A 14,676-nucleotide genomic window follows, 5' to 3' on the forward strand; every position below is an offset into this window, starting at 1 on the left:
GAAGCAGTGTTCTGTAATTGCCTGAAGATTTGGGAAGCATGGTTCAAAGTGTGGCTCAAGGGGGAAATATTAAATTCAGTAGACATTGCCTGGGAAAAATTTCAGGATTCCTTGAGTTCTAAAGCCCTGGTTGAGATTTAGTTTCCTAAGAAGGAGAGGTTTGGGACCAGCAGGTCTACATGCATGCTCTCCAAGACTGTTGGGGGAAAGCTGAGCCAGAAACTCAGAGTAAGAGATGGGGTTCTCATTTCTTGAGCCTTTACTCTCGGCCAGATAGTTTGTGCTTCTCCCACAAGGTGGCCCCATAGTATAGGAAGTATTATGACTAGTGCCCTGATGAGGCTATGAGAAATTCATTAACTATCTGACAAGTAGTGAAAAGCTAAGCTGGGGCAGGAATACCCAAAAGCATTGGTTCTTAGAGTGTGGTGTCTGAACCCAGCAGCACCTGCATGACTTGGGGACTCGTTAGAAATGTACATTCTGGAATCCCACCAGACCTGCTGAATCAGAAACTGTTGGTTCAGAACAACTGCCTAGAGCTTGTGACATCCCAATGATGCATACCGCAAGAAGAGCCAGAAAGAAAACAGGAGGCAAGTTTAAAAGTGAGCACTTTGTGAGAAACTCAAGAAAAATGATGTAAAATCTTCACCCTCCTCTCTGAAACGTTAGAATGAAGGTGCTTAACAGAGCATGTCATGTGACAAGGCCATGCTGTTGCAATAAAACACCCCCAAAATGTATTTCAACCTCCTAGGTTGAAAATGGTAGTGTATGAGGGAGTGGAAAGAGGGGTATGAGGGAGAGGAGATGAAGGTAATGGAAAAAGCGAAAAGGCTGCTGAGGAGACACTACTACCACTGTTCTGAATCTAAGCCTCCTTTGGTCAGGAGTTATTGGAAGGTGTGTAAAGTGTTGCTTACTCTCTTACTTTGGAAATTAACTAAAAATAGGGTGTTTACTTGATATTGAGACTCACTCAAAGGACACATGTCTGATGGAAATGCTGAAAGAGATCTATTATACAACTTGCAGTATATTATTGAGGCATCCCATGTGATCACAGACTCCTTCCCCTTGAGCCTCACTTCTTTGGTTAGTTAGCATCAGGCATTCATGGAATGCCTTGCCAGGATCTCACCTCCTTAATTCAGTTCTCATTTCGCTGGGTCAGTGGAGGGCTTCTAGTCTTTTCACTGGTGGATGTGGGCTCCAGGTGGTAGTAGTCACAAAAGGAAGGACTCCAGGAGCTTGGTAACTGCATAGAAGTTAAGACAGAGGTGGGCATCGGGTCTGGCCAGCTGGACGTTCCTGGTGACCTTGACCAGAGCAGTGTCAATGGGTAGTGGAGCATGAGCCCCCGGAGGTGGTTGGGTGGTAGATGGGAGGAGAGGACAGGAGAGCAGTGAGTGTCTCTTCAGAGGACTCTTCCATGAAGGGTAGCAGAGGAATGGAGCAGTAGCTGGACAAGTGTGTGTGGTAAGGAGAATGCTTTTGTTTGTATATTTGTTCAGTGGAGATCTTAGAGCATGTTTGCAAACTGATGAGATGGTCTAGAATCAGGGACCAGCAAACTGTAGTCTGTGGGTCAAATGCAGCCTATCACCTGCTTTAGATAATGATGTTTTTTTGGATCATGGCTATACTCATTTGTTTTTGCACTGTCTATGGCTGCTTTCACATTGCCATTGGTTGTAAGAGAGACTGTATGGCCCACAAGCCTAAAATATTTACTGTCTAACCCTTCACAGGAACAATTTACCCATCATTGATCTAGGAGAGATGCTGGAGTGAGAGGGGCTGGGATCAAGAGCACAAAAAAGGAAAGCTAGCCTTCTAAAGGAACAGTGCAATGCTTCCCCTGTACTGGGGACAGGAGGCAAGGCAGGATGTCCAGGGACAAATGTGGCAGGTGTGTCAGTGGGGGAGTGGGGGTGCAGAGAGTGAGAGGCTCCCTTCAGTGAAACCTGAGTAAAGGTCCTCAGCTGAGAGTTACTTAGGGAAGCAGGGCATGGGGTGGGGTCTTTACTAGTTTGGGCTTATTATATATCTAAAGCATTATGGAAATGTTTTTCTCATTTTTCCCTTCCACTTAATTTTTGCTTACTTTGATTTGTTGGGAAAGGTGCCATGGAAATTTGTAGTGGGAATAGTTGTGGCCATGTGTTTCCATGTATTTTTTCCTGGGTACTTCTGAAACTTGAATACATTTCTCATTCTTATTATTCTTTGTCCCAATAGTGACAAGTGTTTTGTTTGTTCTCCTAATTTTCCTTTCTCTTATCTTTTTTCTTTTTCTTACTTTTGAAATTTTAGAGTATTTTCAAGCTGGCCTTGTTCTTAGAATGTTTAGTCAATTTAAAGGTGGAGAAACAGAGGGCCAGAAGGTGATGTAAGTTTTCCAGAGCTATAAAGTTTTTGGCAGAGCTGGAGTTGGCACTACAGCATTCTTCCTCTGATGCTGTGATGCCAGATGATTAATACTCAATAATTCTCTGGAAATTTGTGCATAATAATTTCACTCATGCCTCATGGAATACCTCCCCATAGTGCATGCTCAAGAGTGCTAGCTCAGGGTCAGCATAAGGATAGAGACCAATGGAATAAATTAATACTGTTAATTTAAAGTCAATTTCAATGCTATATCAAGCTCTCAAAGTAATGGGATAAAGCCGTGAACAAGATATGGATTTCTACCACCAGGAAACTGAATCTCGGGGGGTGGGAGGTTGTTTATGAGTAGGTTGGGGTTATAGGCCACCACAGTTAATTCAGTGTGACTGGATGGCGGTCAACTGTTAGGACCAGGAGCAAAGCTGCTCTTAGAGATAAAAAATGCTGCCACATGGGAGTGATTGAAGCCTGAGGTTCCTCGCCTCACCTTCAAGTCTGTCTTAGACTTTGAAAACACAGTGGTATCATTAAACACTTTGAAAATAGTGTTTAAGTTTGATGTGGTTAGTCCTTTCATCATTCTGTGAAATAGTTACCTTTTCTATTATTCAGTGTCCAAATAGCTGTCTGGTGACATAGCAGTGGCAGTGAAATAGCACTAGCAGAATGAGCACATTGCTTGATGGTGACCTCACCAGTGGTCACTAGGCTTAGGATAGATATATTGGTTGTCACATACCAAACTTCTTTCCTTGTCTTAGAATAAGGAAGGGCTGAGTTCAGCTGTGCTTCTGTTTTGTTTTGTTTTGTTTTGCTACAGATGCCAATGTAGAGTGCTCAAGTGAGTGTTGTCATTTGGGAAAGATTCAGTTAAGATAAATTTTGTCTTAAAGTTCACTCTGGTTTCTTACATACCATTGTAGGTTTATAGAAATGTCAAGTAGGAACTAACAAAGTTATCATTTTACTATATTTAAGTATGCGGTTCAGTGGTATTAATTATGTTCACAATATTGGGCTACCATCACCAGTATCCATTACCTAAACTTTTTCACCGTCCATACAGAAACTGTACCCAGTAAGCAATAACTCACTATTCCTTCCTATCTGCAACCCCTGGTAACCTCTAATGAAATTTCCATCTTCTTGACTTTGCTTATTCTAGATATTCCGTGTAAGTGGAATCATGCAGTATTTGTCTGTTCATGTCTGGCTTATTTTATTCTGTGTGATAAATTCAGGGCTTACCATTTTGTAGCATGTATTAGCACTTCCCTTTTTAGTGGCTGAATAACATTCCATTTTATGTATATGCCATATTTTGTTTATCCATCCATCTGTTGATGGATACTTGGGTTGTTTCCACCTTTTGGTTGCTGTGAATGATGCTGCTGTACAAGGATCTGTTTGAGTCCCTGTTTCCAGTTCTTATGGGTGTATACATAAAAGTAAAATTGCAGGGTTATATGGTAATTCTGTGTTTAACTTTTTGAGGAACTGTCAACTGTTTTCCATAGCAGCTGTACCATTTTATATTCTCATCAACAATGTGTGAAGCTTCTAATTTCTCTGTCTTTACCAACATTTATTTTCAATATTTTCAGTAATAACCATCCTAGTGGGTGTAAAGTGGTATCTCATTGTAGTTTTGATTTGCATTTTCCTAATGGTTAATGATGTTGAGCATCATTTATATGTTTAATGGCAATTTCAGTAACTTCTTTGGAGAAATGTCCTTTGGCCATTTTAGATTGCGCTGTTTGTCTTTTTGTTGTTTTTGAGTTGTAGGAGTCCTTTTCTGGGTATTTACCTCTCTTAGATACATGACTTATAATTTTCCTTCCCTTCTGTAGGCTGCCATTTCACTTTCTTTGTAATGTTTTTTAATGTAAAAATGTTCTTAATTTTGATGAAGTCCAGTTTACCTACTTTTTTCTTTAGTTGCTCTTGCTTTTGGTGTCACGTTATCTAAGAATTCATTGCCAAATGCAATGTCGTAAGGATTTTCTTGTTTTCTTCTGAGTTTTGTGGTTTTACATCTTATATTTAGGTCATTGATCCATATTGAGTTAATTTTTGTATAAGATGAGAGGTAGGAAACCATCTTCATTCTTTTTCATGTGGAAATCCAGTTCTCCCAGCACCATTTGTTTAAAGGATTATTCTTCCTTCATTAAATTGTCTTGTCACCCACTTAAAAACTAATTAGCTATGGATATATGGGCTTATTTCTGAACTTTCAGTTCTATTCCATTGGTCTCTATTCTTATGCCAGAACCATACTGTTTTGATGCCTCTAGCTTTGTAGGAAGTTTTGAAATTGGGAAGTGTGGGACCTACATATATATTCTTCTTTTTCAACATTTTTTTTTGACTTTTAGAGGTTCCTTGCCATTCCATGTGAATTTAAGGATTGGCTTTTCCATTTCTGCAAAAAGCTGCTGGAATTTTGATAGAGATTGGCTTGAATCTGTAGATTGTTTTGAATAGATTGACATCTTAACAATGTTAAGTCTCCCAATCCATGTAGATGGGATATCTTGCCATTTATTTAGGTCTTTTTTCCACTTCTTTTAGCAGTGATTTGTAATTTTCAGTATATAAGTCAGTCGCCTCCCTTGGCTAAATTTATTCCCAGAATATTTGTTCTTTTTGATGCTATTGTAAATAAAATTATTTTTCTTAATTTCCAAATTCAGATTGTTCATTGCTGGTGTGTAGAAACTCAACTGATCTTTGTGTGTTGATATTGTATCCTGTGCCTTTGCTGAATTCATTTATTAGCTCTAATAGTTTCTTGTGACTTCCTTTTGCATCTTCTATATATAAGATGATGTTGTCCACACACTTTTTACTTCTTCCTTTCCAATGTGGATACCTTGTTTTTTTTTTCGTGCCTAATTGCTCTTGCTAGAACTTTTACTATTACTGTGGTGAAAGCAGACAACATTGTCTTGTTCCTGATCTTTGGGAAAAGTGTTCAGTCTTTCACCATTGAGTAATAATTTTGGCAGTGTTTTTTTTCTTAAATGCCCTTTATCATGTTGAAAAAGTGCTTTCTATTCCTAGTTTCCTGATAGTTTTTATCATGAAAGGGTGTTGGATTTTGTCATATGCTTTTCTCAGTTGAGATGATCATGCAGTTTTTAACTTTTAATTTTATTATTGTGGTGTATTACATTAGTTGATTTTCTTGTGTTGAATCACTCTTGCATATTTTGGATAAATCCCACTTGGTTGAGTGTAATTATTTTAATATGATGTTGGATTCAGTTTGCTAGTATTTTGTTGAGGATTTTTGCATCTATACTTGTAAGTGAAACTGATCTGTAATTTTCTTTCCTTGTGATGTCTTTATATGGTTTTGGTATCAGGGTAAGGATGACCTCATAAGTTGGGAAATGTTATCTCATCTTAGATTTTTTCTGACAGAATTTGAGAAGAATTGGTGTTAATTCTTCTCTGAATGTTTGAAAGAATTCACCAGTGAAGCCACCTGGTCCTTAGCAAACTTGCCTTTACTAGGAGGTTTCTGATGAATCATTCACTTTCTTTGCTTGTTATATGTCTGTTGAGATTTTCTGTTTCTTCTTTAGTCAGATTAGGTAATTTGTGGCTTTCTAGCAATGTGGTCATTTCATCTAGATGGTTTATGTTATTTGTGTACAATTGTCCATGGTATTCTCTTAAATGATTTTTATTTCTGTAAGATCACTAATAATATCTCTCCTTTCATATCTGATTTATTTATGTCTTACGTCTTTTTCTTCTTTGTCAGTCTAACTCATGGTTTGTGAATTTTATCCATTTTTTTAAAGAACCAACTTTTAGTTGCATTGATTTTTTTTCCAGTTGTTTTTCTATTCTCTGTTTCATTTATCTACTCTAATCTTGATTATTTCCTTCTGTTGACTTTGAGATTCAGCTTACTCTTCTTTTCTACTTCCTTAAGATATGAAATTAGATGATGGTTTTGAGATCATTCTCCTTTTCTGATGTTGAGGGTTAGTGCTATAAATTTCCTTCTGAGCACTGCCTTCACTACATCCCATAGATTTTGATCTGTCATGTTTTCATTACATTCATCTCTCTATGTTTTCTAATTCCCCTTGTGGTTTTTCTTTCATCCTCTGGTTGTTTAAGAGTGTGTTGTTTTCCATGTATTTGTGAATTTTCCAGTTTTCCTTCTGCTCTTGATTTCCAGCTTCATTCATTGTGGTCAGAGAAGACTCTTTATATAATTTAATTTTCTTAAAATTTACTGAGACTTGCTTTATGACCTAACATATTTGGTATGTCCTGAGGATGATCCATGTGCAGTTGGAAAGAATGTGTATTCTACCCTTTTTGGTGGAGTGTTCTTTCTATATGTCTGTTGGGTCTAGCTGGTTTATAGTGTTTCTTTCCTTATGAATCTTCTTTCTAGATATTCTATGCATTATTGAAGGTGGGGTATTGAAATCTCCAACTATTGTTGTAGAACTGTATTTCACCCTTCAATTATGACAATGTTTTCCTCCTGTGTTTTGGTGCTTTGTTTAGGTCAATAATGTTTACATTGTTCTATCTTCTTGATGAATTGACTCTTTTTCTTTATCTTTTGCAACAGTTTTTGACTGAATGTCTATTTTGTCTGATATCAGTATTGCTACCCCAGCTCTTTTTTGGTTATTTCTTGCATGGAATATGTTTTTCTATCCTTTCATTTTCAACCTGTTTGTGTCTTTGGACCTAAGATGAGCCTCTTGTAAACAACATATTATTGCATCATTCTTTTTTATCTATTCTGTCTATTTTCTGCCTTTTGATTGAAGACTTTAATGCATTTACATTTAAAGTGATTACTGTTAAGGCAGGACTTCTCCCATTTCCTGTTTGTTTTTTTGTACATGTTATACACTTTTAGTCTTTCATTTCTCTCATTTCTACCTTCTTTTGTGTTTAGTTGATCGTTTGTAGTAATCCATGTTGATTCCATTCTCATTTTCCTTTTCTATATTTTTTAGATACTTTCTTTGTGGTTGTCATGGGAATTACAGTTAATATTCTACATCTATAGCAGTCTTGTTTGAATTGATACCGTTATAACTTCAACAGCATATATAATCTCTCATTCTATACTTTTATACCCTTCTTTATGTTGTCACAAATTACCTCTGCGCACTTTGTGTCAAGTAACATAGACTTATGGTCACTTTTATGCATTTGTATTTTGTATTACCTAAGAAATAAAAAGTTGAGTTAAAACCAAAAATACAATAGTATTGGCATAAATATTTACCCATGTAGTAACCTTTATTGTGGATCTTTACTTCTTCAAAGGCTTTGGGTTAGTCTAGTATTATTTCCTTTAGTCCTATTTACCATTTCTTGTAGGACAAGTCTAGTGGTAATGAACACCCTTAGCTTTTGTTGGTCTTGAATGTTTTATTTCTCCCACATATTTAAAGTGACTTTTTGCCAGATATGAAATTGCTTGTTTGACAGGTTTTTTCCAGTTTTTGTTTTGTCTTTGAGCATTTAAAATATGTCATCCTTCTGTTTTCTGGCCTTCATGGTTTCTGGTGAAAAATTGATTGTTAATCTTACTGATGATCCATTATATGTTAGCAGTTGCTTTTAAAAATTTTGCTCTTTTAGCATCCATTCTTTGTGTTTGGTATTTGATAGCTTGTCTGTGATGGTGCTTCATACTGGATCTCTTTGAGGTTATCCTATTTGGAGTTCCTTGAGCCTTTTGTATGTATATATTCATGTCTTTTGTCAAATTTAGGAAGTTAATGGTCATTATTTGTTGTTCTATATATTCTTCTCTGCCTATTTCTCTTTCTCTTCTGGGACTCCCATAGTGTATATTTGGTACACTTCATAGTGTCTCATAGGTCCCTTAGGTTCTGCTCATTTTTCTTTTTTTCCTATTCCTCATATTTTTTTTTTTTTTAAAGATTTATTTTTATTTATTTAATTCCCCTCCCCTCCCCCGGTTGTCTGTTTTCTGTGTCTTTTTGCTGCGTCTTGTTTCTTTGTCCGCTTCTGTTGTCATCAGCGGCACGGGAAGTGTGGGCGGCGCCATTCCTCGGCAGGCTGCTCCCTCCTTCGCGCTGGGCGGCTCTCCTTATGGGTGCACTCCTTGCGCGTGGGGCTCCCCTACGCGGGGGACACCCCTGTGTGGCACGGCACTCCTTGCGCGCATCAGCACTGCGCATGGGCCAGCTCCACACGGGTCAAGGAGGCCCGGGGCTTGAACCGCGGGCCTCCCATGTGGTAGACAGACGCCCTAACCACTGGGCCAAAGTCCGTTTCCCTATTCCTCATATTGATAATTTCAATATCCTGTCCACAAGTTTGCTGATTCTTTCTTCTGCCTGTTCAGATCTGCTGTTGAATTCCTCTAGTGATATTTTTATTTTGGTTATTATACTTTTAAGCTCCAGAATTTCTGCTGGGTTCCTTTGAAAATTCTCTGTCTCCTTATTGAAATACTCCTTTTGTTAGTGTATCCTTTTAAAATTTCCTTTAGTTCTTTGTCCATGTTTTTTCTTAGTTCATTATGCCTGTTGAGGAGAATTGACTTAGTATCTTTGATAATTCCAATGCATGTGCTTCCTCAGGGATTGTTTCTGTCACTTTATTTTGCTTCTTTGAGCAGGCCATCCGTTCCTGTTTCTTTGTATGCTTTGTGATTTTTTGTTGAAATCTGGACTCTTTCAGTATTATAATGTGTTAACTCTGGAAACCAGATTCTCTCCCTTTCCTATGCTTGCTGTTTTTATTGTTGCTGTTAATTGTTGTGTTTTTGGTGTTTTTTTTTTTTTTTAGCCACGGTATTCTATTTGCTTAGTGGTTTTCCAAACTATTTTTCTTTGCAAATACTGTTTTCTTATCAGATGTGATGTGAATGCCAGGAGTTCAAACAACCTATTTCCTCATCTTTGCACATTGCTTCCATGCAAAGGTTTTCCTTCAATGCTTAGCCCTGCTTGCACTGATCAGCCCAAATTGAACACTTAGGGTCTTTTCAAGGCTTTCTAAGTATGCATCTTGTCCTGGGCATGTGCTAGGTTTTCAAGAATTCCTACACAAAGTCTCCTGCATGTCTGAATTTCCCTAAGAAATTCTTTCTACAGCTTTTCTTCCTGGGGCCCAGGTGCTCACTTGTAGGTGTCAGAAATAATCTTTTGCATTAGGAGACTGCAGTTTGACCCCTTCCTCACAGTGTTCTTTCAGGAATGTCTGCTACATCTCTGGCTTAGTCCCAGACTAGGTGAAACAGTGTCTTGCGTCAGTGGAGTGCCTTGGGTTCGGGGAGACACCAGACAGATTGAACAGACATAGATACACACTTTGTGAATCAGCCGCTCTCTTCTCCCTCTAGACACACAGGAACACTGGCTGCTGGCTCTCCCGTACAGTGCTGCTAAGCTGGATTAGGGGTAGGGTAGGGCCAGGGCAAGTGGAAATGCCACACAGCCTTCTTATTTTACTTGCCTTTTTCTTGATTCTGTGTTTGCCTCGTTGTATAAACCTTTGTTTTCCAGAGGTCTGTGAAAGTAGTTTCTGACAGTTTCTGCTCATTTTTCAATATTTCTGTGGGGAGGATCAATATTTAGAGCTTCGTACTCTGCCATATTGCTCATGGCACCTTCTGACTGGTTTGTTTTTAACTTTGAGACCCCACCTTGGTCTGGCATTCATTTGTTCTGGCTAAGGAGATACTCTTATTGGACCTTGCTTGGATTCCTGTCTTTTTCGGCAAGTTTCTAGCCACCTTAAGCCTCACTGTTCTTGTCCGTAACCTGGGTGTAATAATGCTATCTTGGTTTCTTAGGGCTGCATAAGAATATACTAAGTTAAAACAACAGTTATTTATTGTCTCTCAGTTTTAGAGGCAAGAAGTGTGAAGTCAAGGTGTCAGAAGGGCCATGCTGCCTCTGAAGTCGGGAGGGAAGAATTTGTTCCTGGCCTCTTTCCTGGCTTCGGGGGTGGCCCGCAGTCCTTGGCGTTCCTCGGCTCGCACTTCAGTCTTTGCCTCATCAAGTGGTGTTCACCTCTGTGTCTATCTCCTCCCCTTTCTTATAAGGTTACCAGTCATGGCTCTGGGCCCACCCTGCTCTAGTATGGTTCCATGTTAATTTAACTAATTCCATCTGAAATGACCCTTTTACCAAATAAGGTCACATTCTAAGGTGAGACAGTAACTGTGGACACTTAAATGTAGTCTGTTGCTTATCTATAAATGTGTCTGTCTCCTCACATTTTTCTCCTCTGGTGCCTAAACTGTGCATTATATATATTGAATATCCAGCTCTTAAAACTATTACTTTCTTAACATAGGTGCTGTGCAAAATATTTGGGTGATGCATGTAGGAGAGAGGATATTAGCCTAGGTGACGGGGGCTTCTAGCAAGTTTCTCACATGATTGTGCTGTGCTCTTTCATCAACAAAATGGTGAGTTAGATTAGATTTCTCTATGATTCTGTAGTGCTTTGTCCCCTTTGAGGATGTGGTGCTATCTGATGATGAAATTGTCGAAATACAGAGGTTCTTCTTTAGAATTAAAACTAGTGTTTATCAGCATTTCTAAGTGCTCCTTTTTTTGTGGGGTGGGGGAGCATGAGTGGTGCTAAGAAGTACGTAAAGATCTAACCTTATCGAATATTTAACTCAAATTCTAGGCTTGGTTGCATTTTTCTTTCTTTAGATAATTTACATGGTTCATCCTTTGCAAATTTATATAATACTCAGTGTGTCTGCCCTTACAGTTCAGAAACTTACATAATTGGTTGAAGAAAACTTTCAAAACAGTTAAATAAAATTGTACACAGTGTGCTACTATTAGAGGAGAGATTTATTAACTCTGGGTAAGTTCTTAAATCTCTGAATTTCATTTTTCTCATTTGCAAAGAACTGTGCTCTAGGCCTTGGCTTCTGGTCTATTCTGTGATTTTTTTGGTCAACAAAGATCTGTGGAGCACTTCTTATTCCAAAGTACTATACTTAGTGATTTTGGGGTTTCAAAGATGAATCAGAATATGAGAGTGGACATCAGAAAGCTTGGAGTCCAGTAGTAGATGATCCAGTTATGCAAACAATTATTATGTAAAGGAAGAAGGTTTAGCTAAAGTACTATGCTAGTTCTGTACTCTAAGAATATACAGTATGTCTTACCCTTATAGTTTTGCATTTAGAATGTTTTTCTCCTCTGTTCCTGGGTCTCTTGAAGGTGGAAGCTGTCTCAATTTTATATCTGGCAGCACAACACCCTACTTCTTAAGTATTTGTTGAGTCAAGACTCAGCTTGTGAGTCTGGAGTTGTTTGAGTGTGTGTGTGTTTTCCTAATCAGAGTTGCATGGGCTATTGCTAAAGACATTTAGCTTAATGCAAGTATATGTTGGCTCTGACTGGAAATATCTGATGTTGTCTGTGTGAGATCTGTGTGGTGGTGGTAGTCTTCTAGTCACGTTTTGCCCAAGGCGGTGAGTGGTTTCAAATGTTTTTTGAAATTGTAATAATCCAATTGAAATTTAGTTTTAGTACACCTCTTATATGTGCATTTAATTTTACTTTTTAATCTAGTTTAAAAGAATAAACCTTTAATTGAACTCTTACATACAGGAAAATAAGCAAATCATACCTACAGAAAATGCACAGATTTTGTGTTATCACAAAATGAATACACCTGTGTAACCATACACAGGGCAAGAAATAGAACATTACTGGTGCTACAGAGGTCCTCTTTTGGTTCCTGCCCTTCTCCCCAAATATTACCACCATTCTGACTTCTATCTTTGAACTTTTCACATGTTTATTTTTAAAGTGAATTAAAACTTGGTTAAGAAAATAAAGGGAAAGATTTGATATCCTCTTGCATCAAATGGAAACATCCTAGAGTATTGTGAATTGATATAGGTATGTGGATTTTGTTTCTTAAACATTTAGACTCATTAGAGAGAAAAATTCTAGTGCGAAGAATCTGCACCTTAAAGCAGAATGACTGTAGTATACATCATTGTCAGGAACTATGAAGGGTTTTAGATTTTACTAGCCTTCTGCAGTTTCATAGATGCTGCAGAAGACACAAAACTCCTGGACCAGAGACAAAGGATTTTATTACTCATGGCGTAGCAGGCTTCATGTTTGCATCAGTTCTCCTTGGCCTCTAAGTTCCATGGGAGTAATCTAGAGGTGGATGCCACGTACACAGAAGGGTCTGTGTCACATCTGAGGAACCCCAAATTTAGGGAATCCCTAAGGGAGGTGCTAGCAAGCCTGTCTAATCTTTACTCCCACAGTAGATAATATCGTTATTATCCTGGTCAGGAAACACATTTGCCCTATAACCCTCTCTCCATTGTACTCTAACCTGATCAGTAACCCCACTTGTTACTCTGAGTCATCTTTCCCCCTTATCCTTCACATCTATTCAATCAACAGATCCTGTCTATACTAATTCTAAAAAGCTTTGAAATCCACCACCTTTTTTTCTATTCCGGTTGCTACTCCTATCTCAGGCTACCCTCATCTCTCATTGTAACAACCTCCTAAGTTCTCTCTACATTACTGTCTAATCATTTCCCCCATTTTCTCCATGCAGCCAGTGATTGAAAGAGATACCATCTCTAGCTCCAAAGATTTTTGCAGTGCATTCTTGGAAAGATAGTCTAGGACTAAAGTTATCACAAAATATGTAGAAACACCCTGGAGAATAGCCTGCAAACAACACCCAGCCCTATTTTCTATACCATCTTGGTTTTTGGTAAATTTCCCTTAAGTATGTCATTCCACTAGTCACTGAGATTAATTTGTCTGAGACCAAATCTCTTCAGTTTCTTTCATACAGTGTTTAATTAAGACTATAATCACTAGGACTCCAAGCAGCAGGTTGATGCCAGTCTGCAATATTGACCTCAGCTTTGCCTTTCAGGGTACCAGATGAACAAGTACCATGAACAAGTATCCATCCCATTCATTCACCCACAAAGTATTCGTTGAGTTAGAATGATTAATAAAGTATGTCCCTTGCCCTCTGAGAGTTTCCGGTCAACAAACAAATGGTTATGCTTTTGTGTGATGAGTGCAGTAAGTATGTATAATAAGGTCTGTAGCAAGAGGGAGGTAGAGGGCTGAGTGGTAGATGGAGCTCTTCCCATTTTAGAAAGAAGATTGTGGTAGCAGTGGGTGGATGATTCAGAGTACCATAATACCAGAGGCCAGGAGACCAAGTAGGTCCTGATGTAATTTAAGTAAGACTTGAAAAGGAGGCCCTTTTACATTCTCTTACCATAGCTAATGGCCTCTATAAGCTTTGTGGTTTTATTTGCATTACCTTATTTTGTATTTGGTGATACATTTCTTATTCTCAAATTACTTGTTCTTTTTATAATTAGGAATCTCACTTTGATGCAAGCTTTTTAAGTGCAGATGCCACTTTTTTGTATATCTTGTCTAACCTTGTGCTTAGTTTGATATCTAGTACAGTAATACAGGTTCTTGATAGTATAACTCAATGAAAAAATTAATAGAATTCCACATGACTCAAGTTTTATGAGCTAGAGACTATGTCAGTCTTGTTCCCTGTAGACTTGTATCCTAGCATGGCATCTGGAATGCAAACTTGTTGACAGAATGACTGAATGCAGAGAATCTCAGGCCTCTGACTGTTCTTTGGAAAGCCCACATTCTTCATTGTTTTAAGGGATAATATTAGCTACTTGTTCTCCTATTTTTATAATTGTAGTATCACCATAATTAAATTTTGTGTTTGTGTGTGTGTGTGTGTGTGTGTGTGAAGAGTGGGAGAAATGCCATATTACAGTTTGACCGTTACTTACAACAGCATTGGCCTGGGTCTGGCCCTATTAATGTCATAAATTTGTGGTTTCATCTTATACAAGGTCTTCATCCTTTTTTGACCTTGTATTCTTTATCTATACAGTCAGAGGGTTAGATATAGGGTCTATATGGCTATTTAAAATCTGTAATTCATGACTTTTCAAACTGTTGATAAATGTAAATATTAAAATATGTATAGTACATCTTCGTTACTTATACTGTATAAACTATCTAAGTGTGTATGTATGTATAAAACATTGTACACATACGCTTGTGTACCTGTACTCACATTTAGCCATATAGATATATAAAGCTATATAAAATTGGGATTAGAAGAAAGGAAAATTTTGTTTTTTCACTTTAGGGTTATTTTCTCTATGCAGTTAAATAAATTCATAAAATTTTCAAAAGGGGAATGTTAGTTTAAAAACTTGTAGTGGGTATG

At 37.9% G+C, this 14,676-nt stretch overlaps 1 protein-coding gene across 3 annotated transcripts in view; it reads left to right on the forward strand.

Moving 5' to 3' along the window:
• SNAP47 (synaptosome associated protein 47) overlaps window positions 1-14,676 on the forward strand; it is a 70,607-nt gene that overhangs the window by 2,140 nt on the left and 53,791 nt on the right. Inside the window, exon 2 of one of the 3 annotated variants that reach the window (XM_071211524.1) lies at window positions 10,732-10,846. The exons of the other annotated variants lie outside the window; for them this stretch is intronic. The gene's annotated coding sequence lies outside the window, so the exon portion shown is untranslated. The remainder of the gene's footprint in view (window positions 1-10,731; window positions 10,847-14,676) is intronic. 3 annotated transcript variants of the gene reach the window in all.

Source organism: Dasypus novemcinctus, chromosome 2 (genome assembly GCF_030445035.2).
Source record: "Dasypus novemcinctus isolate mDasNov1 chromosome 2, mDasNov1.1.hap2, whole genome shotgun sequence".
NCBI lineage: Eukaryota > Metazoa > Chordata > Mammalia > Cingulata > Dasypodidae > Dasypus > Dasypus novemcinctus.